This window comes from Aquarana catesbeiana, linkage group LG06 (genome assembly GCF_042186555.1).
Source record: "Aquarana catesbeiana isolate 2022-GZ linkage group LG06, ASM4218655v1, whole genome shotgun sequence".
In the NCBI taxonomy this organism is placed as follows: Eukaryota; Metazoa; Chordata; class Amphibia; order Anura; family Ranidae; genus Aquarana; species Aquarana catesbeiana.
The window spans coordinates 42541416-42549370 of NC_133329.1; positions in this window are offsets into that span (position 1 = coordinate 42541416).

Here is a 7955-nt window from a genome sequence, read left to right on the forward strand (position 1 = left end):
TGATTCTCATTTTAGCCAGAATCGTGCAGCTCTACCACCTATTGGAAACCATCTTTAGTACACAATTGATGGCGGAACAGCAAGTAGCTGGGGAATACCACTTCAATATGTTCTGATGTCCCCACACCATGAATATTACTGTGTACGGTATATTGTGATGAAATATTCTGTAAAGATGGTTTACTGTTTTTAATATTTACAATATCCTATTAAATGTCCTTTTAAATGAATAATTAAATATACTCTTTTTAAGAATAATCAATTTAGTTTGAATTGCCTTTAAAATCCCAATAGTGAGGTTTACACAACAGTTATTGTGTACAATGTAAAGAGGTAGAGTAGTTGGGCCACAGATTACAAGGAGTTAAATACAGTATCTCACAAAAGTGAGTACACCCCTCACATTTGTGTAAATATTTTCTTCTATCTTTTCATGTGACAACACTGAAGAAATTACACTTTGCTACAATGTAAAGTAGTGAGTGTACAGCTTGTATAACAGTGTAAATTTGCTGTCCCCTCAAAATAACTCAACACACAGCCATTAAAGTCTAAACCGCCGGCAACAAAAGTGAGTACACCCCTAAGTGAAAATGTCCAAACTGAGCGCAAAGTGTCAATATTTTGTGTGGCCACCATTATTTTCCAGCACTGCCATAACCCTCTTGGGCATGGAGTCCACCAGAACTTTACAGGTTGCCATTGGTGTCCTCTTCCACTCCTCCATGAGGACATCACATAGCTGGTGGATATTAGAGACCTTGCTCTCCTCCACCTTCCATTTGAGGATGCCCCATAGATGCTCAATAGGGTTTAGGTCTGGAGACATGCTTGTCCAGTCCATCACTTTTACTACATGTCTATGTGGAGAAGTGTTGCTTTTATGATAGAGTGCTGCCTTAAATGTCACACTTGAAATTGTATAGCAGCCACAGCCCACCTCTGGGGGCACTAGTGAGCGCTCTCTCCTCATCCCCATATTGGCACCGCCCACAACAGTGTCCTTGGCAGAAAAACCCAGATGAAGCTTCTGCTCTCCAAAAAAACATTCCTTTTTTGACTGAAGTTTAACAAAGAGCATGTGGTTACGGTGCAGTGCCAGCAGCAAAGAATACACTAAGTGGCCGAGATGGAGGAGAACCGTATATTAAGAAAATTCCAACAGTGTATAATCAGATCAGAGCCACTTACAAACTGTAGTAGAGGATTGTGAGCTTGAAATGATGCCAACATCATTTCTGCAGTGAGGAGCAGGAATGCAGCCTGGCCGGTCCTTACCCAAATAGGAGGCTTCCTAAGTGGAGATAACGTCCTCCCTACACTTTCCCTACTCCTCAGGAACCTTTCCCTGCTGCTATGCTCTGCCCCTGTCAGACGGAGAACCTGTCCCTACACTAACCACTTGCACAAAGCGAGCCAAATCCGGGAACCAGAGTCTTAAATAGACACTGCCCTGTCCAAAGATGGCTACTGAGGTCACATGGGGCGCCACTGTCCAATCAGACAGCTGTTCCCCTAGTGATCCTAGGAAATCATAGAGTAACCAAGTTCCTCACAACTTCCTCCCCCCTTCTGCATTGCTGTTTTGATCAAGCGCCACCTAGTGACCACAGGAAATCATAGAGGAACCAAGTTCCTCACGACTTCCTTCCCCCTTCTGCATTGCCACTTCGATCAAGCGCCACCTACTGTGTACAGACTGCACCTGCCTACAAGCACCTTGGCAAACCACAATGCTACTAAAAAAATGTTTTCTGGACTGATGAAACAAAAGTAATTGTTCAAGAAAAATACACTGCACTATGTATAAAACATGAAGGCCACATCTTACCAACATCAAAATATCATCCCAATGGTGAAGTATGGTGGAGGAAACGTCATGATTTGGGCTTGTTTGGCTGCTTTAGGGTCTGAACCACTTGCTGTCATTGTGGGGGGACATAAATTCCCAAGTTTACCAAAATATCCTATAAGATAATGTCAGGGTGGCTGCCAGCTAAAGCTAAGTAGAAGTTGGGTGATGCAGCAGGACAATGACCCCAAGCATCGAAGTAAATGCACCACAGACTGGCTTCAGAAAAAGAGAATGTGGCTTTTGGAGTGGCCCAGTCAGAGCCCAGACCTTAACCCCACAGAGATGCCGTGGAATGACCTCAAGAGAGCCGTTCCCAACCAGACATCCTACAATTGTGTCTGAGCTGAAGCAGTTTTGTAAAGAGGAATGATCAAAAATTCCTCCCGAACGTTGAGCAGGTCTGACCCAGAGCTACCGAAAGGACTTGCTTGAAGTCATTGCTGCCAAAGGAGGTTCAACCAGCTTATTATCTTCAAGGGTTCACTTACTTTTCCCGTCAGCACTGTGAATGTTTCATGGGTGTGTTCAATACATGAGAAATTTTTTTTTGTGTGTGTGTTACCAGCTTAAGCACATTGTTTGTCTATTGTTGTGACTTGGATGAGGATCAGAGCACATTTTATAGCAAATTACTGCAGAAAACCAGTTCATTCCAAAGGGTTCACATACCTTTTTTTGGCGCTTTATCTCTATAATACACAGAGTATAATGGCTCCCTGGACCACCAGGAGTTGAGATATCAGTTGCTTTAGAACTTTCTGGATGGATATCTGTCCTTGTGGGGCAAATTGTCCATTTTGCTCCTTTATTAAAATGCTGTTTGCTCCTGCAGGTTGGCCCAGAGATGGGCTGTGTGCTGCCTGTTGGGGGCGCTATTCTGATGTCAGGGATGGAGGTCAGTGCTCCCAGGTCATCTCATGCAGGAAGGAGAAGCACACTTCTTACATGTTATATACATAAGGTAGATCGTTATTTATCTGGGTGTTCTGACTTATTTTTTTGATGAACAGTTTAAAGAAAAGGACATTGTCATAACGGTTTAGACCTATGGCAGGGAATGAGGACTATGTGTTACACAACCTGCTCTGAGCAACAGTTCAACCATCTTACAACTGTTATACTCTCCATAAACCCATGGCAGGGATTGTAGGAGCCCCTCATAATGGCTGCAACATGTGTGCAGACATCAGAAATTGCAGGGAAGGTGGGAACAACTCATAGTGGGCATAACATGTGTGCAGATCTGGGAACTCACGGCAGGGATGGTGAGACCATTCATAATAGCACAGCAGGTGTTTATGACCCAGGGATGGTGGGAACCCATCATAATCGGCATAGCAAGTGTACAGACCTGGGAACTCAGCACAGGGATCATGGGAACCCCTCATAATGGGCACAGCAGGTGTATAGACCCAGGAACTTAGCACAGGGATGGTAGGAACCCCTCATAATGGGCACAACAGGTGTACAGACCTGGGAACTCAGTAAAGGGATCGTGGGAACCCCTCATAATGGGCACAACAGGTGTACAGACCCAGGAACTCAGCACAGGGATGGTGGGAACCCCTCAAAATGGACACAGCAGGTGAACAGACCCAGGAACTCAGCACAGGGATGGTGGCAGCCCCTCATTATGGACACAGCAGGTGTACCGACCCAGGAACTCAGCACAGGGATGGTGGGAACCCCTCATAATAGGCACAGCAGGTGTACCGACCCAGGAACTCAGCACAGGGATGGTAGGAACCCCTCATAATGGGCACAGCAGGTGTACAGACCCAGGAACTCAGCACAGGGATGGTGGGAGCCCCTCATTATGGACACAGCAGGTGTACCGACCCAGGAACTCAGCACAGGGATGGTGGGAACCCCTCATAATGGGCACAGCAGGTGTACAGACCTGGGAACTCAGCACAGGGATGCTGGGAACCCCTCATAATGGGCACAGCAGGTGTACAGACCTGGGAACTCAGCACAGGGATGGTGGGAACCCCTCATAATGGGCACAGCAGGTGTACCGACCCAGGAACTCAGCACAGGGATGGTAGGAACCCCTCATAATGGGCACAGCAGGTGTACAGACCCAGGAACTCAGCACAGGGATGGTGGGAACCCCTCATAATGGGCACAGCAGGTGTACAGACCCAGGAACTCAGCACAGGGATGGTGGGAACCCCTCATAATGGGCACAGCAGGTCTACAGACTCAGGAACTCAGGTGCAGGTATCTCACCAGGTGATTTAGGTCTTAGCTCTCCAAGATCTACCAAGCACTGAAATGTCAGTTTGGGGTGGGCTGACCCTATCATTTTGTTGACTTCTTCCTTGCAGGTTTATGTTTGAATGACATGCTAAGGAAGTGAGAAGCAGCCAGTTCCAACCCCCTCCCACATATGCCACCACAGATCTGCACTCCTTCCAAATTCAGGTGTCACAAATGTTTTTAGCTCCCAATGCCATCCGTGTCCTATGCCATAAACTCTGCTTACCTTTATAATGTTTCTCTTTGCCAGGAAAGTGTGACTTTTTGCCTCGTGCTTCGCTTTGTCCTGGTGATCCCACAGGCTGAAATGAGTTACAATACAGTTGCGTTTTTTGGTCGATAGTTCATGGCTCCTGTTAGTGTTGTTTAGCTGCCCCTCCTCTCCCCTCATCCAATCACAGAACACCTTGTACAATGCATTCTGTGAATGGATGAGGGGATTCTCTGATTATGTTGTATGTATGCAGTCTGGGAACTTTCTATAACATGACATTCCTGAAGATAATGTATAATAGGTGGATAGAAAGATCTATGGCTCTCCTGTTCCCCTATCATCTATGACCTTGATGGATGATAGTTTCAGTTTTGGTTTGTTATGAATTGTTTTGTGATTTTTGTTTTCAATATTGTTCATTTTTTATATGTGTATGTCAATTTTTAAATGTGGAAAAATTATAAATAAAATTTGAATACAAAAAAAAAATATAATGTGTGGCCCTTTGGTGATGTCAAGTTGCGGCCCCTTATAACAAGGAAGTTTACCACCACTGGGGTAGGTAGTGTTATCCTCTGAATAAAAGGGTTTTCCACCTGCAGATACACTTCAAGTATACCTAAATCCATTTTTTGGATGGAGTAAGGAAATTAAACCCATGTCAGGTTTCTACTTTTGTTGCCTGTGTGCCATTGGGCAGAACTCCTGTCCAGTAGTGAGTAGTGAAGTACTCTGGTTTGGTCCAAACCCAGAAGTAGGCTGTCACTGGCCAATCAGCTGGGACCAGGACATTCCCCATATTGCCCACCCAGCAGCTACACGTACACAAAGGAACAGGGATGCTCATGACCATATTATGGTCAATAATGTCATGGCCTTGTAGCCATATTAAGTCAATATTGTCATGGCCACGTGGTCATTTGAGGTCAATAATGTCATGGCCTTGTGGCCATATTAGGTCAATAATGTCATTGTCATATGATCATGTTAGGTCAATAATGTCATGGCCATATTAGGTCAATAATGTCATGGTCATGTGGCCATATTAGGTCAATTGTGTCGTGGCCATTTGGCCATATTAGGTCAATAATGTAATGGCCATGTGGCCATATTAGGTCTATAATGTCATGGCCACATGGTCATATTAGGTCAATAATGTCATTGTCATATGGTCATATTAGGTCAATAATGTCATGGCCTTATGGCCATATTAGGTCAATAATGTGGACATGTGGCCATATCAGGTCAATTATGTCATGGCCACATGGTCATATTAGGTCAATAATGTCATAGCCTTGTGGCCATATTAGGTCAATAATGTCGTGGTCATGTGGCCATATTAGGTCAATTGTATCATGGCCATGTGGCCATATTAGGTCAATAATGTCATGGCCTTCTGGACATATTAGGTCAATAACGTCATGGCCTTGTGGCCATATCAGGTCAATAATGTCATGGTCATGTGGACACATTAAGTTAATAATGTCACGGGCATAGGGCCATAGTAGGTCAATAATGTCACAGGCATCCCTGCGCCTTTGTGTAAGTGTAGTTGCAGGCCAGGCAATATCCTGGCCACAGATAATTGGCCCGGCAATGCCAGCTTACTTCCGGGTTCAGCAGAACTTGGGTTTGGATCACTAGTGGCGAGCGATATTTCTTCCAAAGTGAGGAGAAATCCCCTCTAAGGCTAAGGTAACCCTTACAAAGGCAACACATGCCATGGCCACATTGCTTTGTTTCACAACCGTGCAAAGAATGATACCATCTGTCTTGCTCCATGGGATGGACCTATTCAAATAAATGGGGCCGCACAGCAAACACCCTGCAAATGCTTGTAATGCACACAGTTGTCACGTGGTGGCACAAGCTTTTAGGAATTAAAACAGGTGGTGAGTAGGCAACATAACAAGGGCAATGCTAATGTAAATGAGCCCTTAGACCAGTCTTTCTCAACCTTTTTACCCCAAGGGAACCCTTGAAATAAATTTCAGGTCTCATGGAAACTGATTCACTGGTAGGTCAATGGGAAATAAAATGCCCTTTACATTGGTGGCCAATGGGAAGAATGCCCCTTATAGTGGTGGTCAGTAATGGTGTCATGCTGCTGGGGCTTTGCCAAGTAGTGTTGGCCCCGGAACCTGCAGGCACCATCGAATGGAAGGTCAATCAGTCACACCTCAAGGAACCCCTAGCAACCTCTGGAGGAACCCTGGTTGAGAATGGCTGCCTTAGACAGTTGTGAGCGGAACAGGTTGACAGGTGACCATTTCCCAGCAATCCCTGTTCCAATGACCACTCAAAGTTTTTAATTTCACAATCATATTCAGTAGCGGTGAGGGTGGTCACCAGGACAACTGAAAGTGGTGAATCCTAACAACAGGGATGAAAACAGCAATAAAACCATACAGGGGTTGTAAAAATTCCCTACTCTGACCAAAAAAAAAAAAAAGTTTTGATATTTGGCTTGTACAGATTTTGTTGGAAATAAATATATATTTTTTTGTTTTTCAGTTTTGTTTATAAGGAAAAAAATTATTTTTCTAAATGAATTACAAAGATTAAATTTTTTTTTAAAGGTGAAAATAAATGAAATAATACACTTTACATCTTTAAAATGCATTACTTCATTTATATTTTTCAATGTATTTATTTCAATTTATATTAAATTAATTAAATTAATTATTATTAATATTTAACTTTTTTGCAAGCTCCTTTGATAAATGGACATTTGCAGATTTTTTTTCTTTTCTTTTTTTTTTTTACTATACCATCATTCTAATCTATATTTAACACTCAATTTAAATTGTTTAAAGTTTGAATGAAACATGTAGCAGGGACCAACTGCAAAATAGAATGATGGAGATTGTATCATCTGGTCAAATTTAATTTTGTTTTCCTTAATATAGAAAACTGTGAATTACAGAATGGGTGACTAGAAAACAGACAAATATATTTAATATATATATTAAGTGCCAAATAAACTCAATGCATTTTTTTAATTTTGAAAAAAAAATGCTGCATATATTCTGGCATAGTTTAAAAAATTCCAACAAAACAGAAGATATGTTAACCACTTTTGTTTTAAAAAAACAAATTGATGAAACATATAAAATTTATATATCTACCATACAATTTTGCAATAGATTATTAAAAATGACCCTTGAAATTCTACAGACAGCTATGATAAAGGCTGCCAAAAATTAATTTGTTAGGTCCTTGTAACCACGGCAATTGGGGGAAATTCTGTATGTTTTCCAGAATGCCCCTAGAAATTTAATATTCTACTTTTTTTGTCTCTTCATTATATTATCATTGACCATGTGACTGTAGTAGTCAGACCCTCCAAGTCATCACTCAAGGAATAGGAAGAAAGGGGAATGCATGTATGAAGTTTCACTGAACGAAAGGAGGTAAGAACCTACAATTAAGTTTTTAAAATTTGTAGATTATATAAAAAATTTCACTGATGTTAGCTGATATTGAGAAAAGTCTTTTGTTTTTAACTTAAGTGGATATACACTTTAGAAATGAAATGTATAACAAATACTAATTTATATCATGTTTGAAGCTGTTAATTCGTATGCTAGTAAAATAAACAATAAAAAACAAACAAAAAAAAAC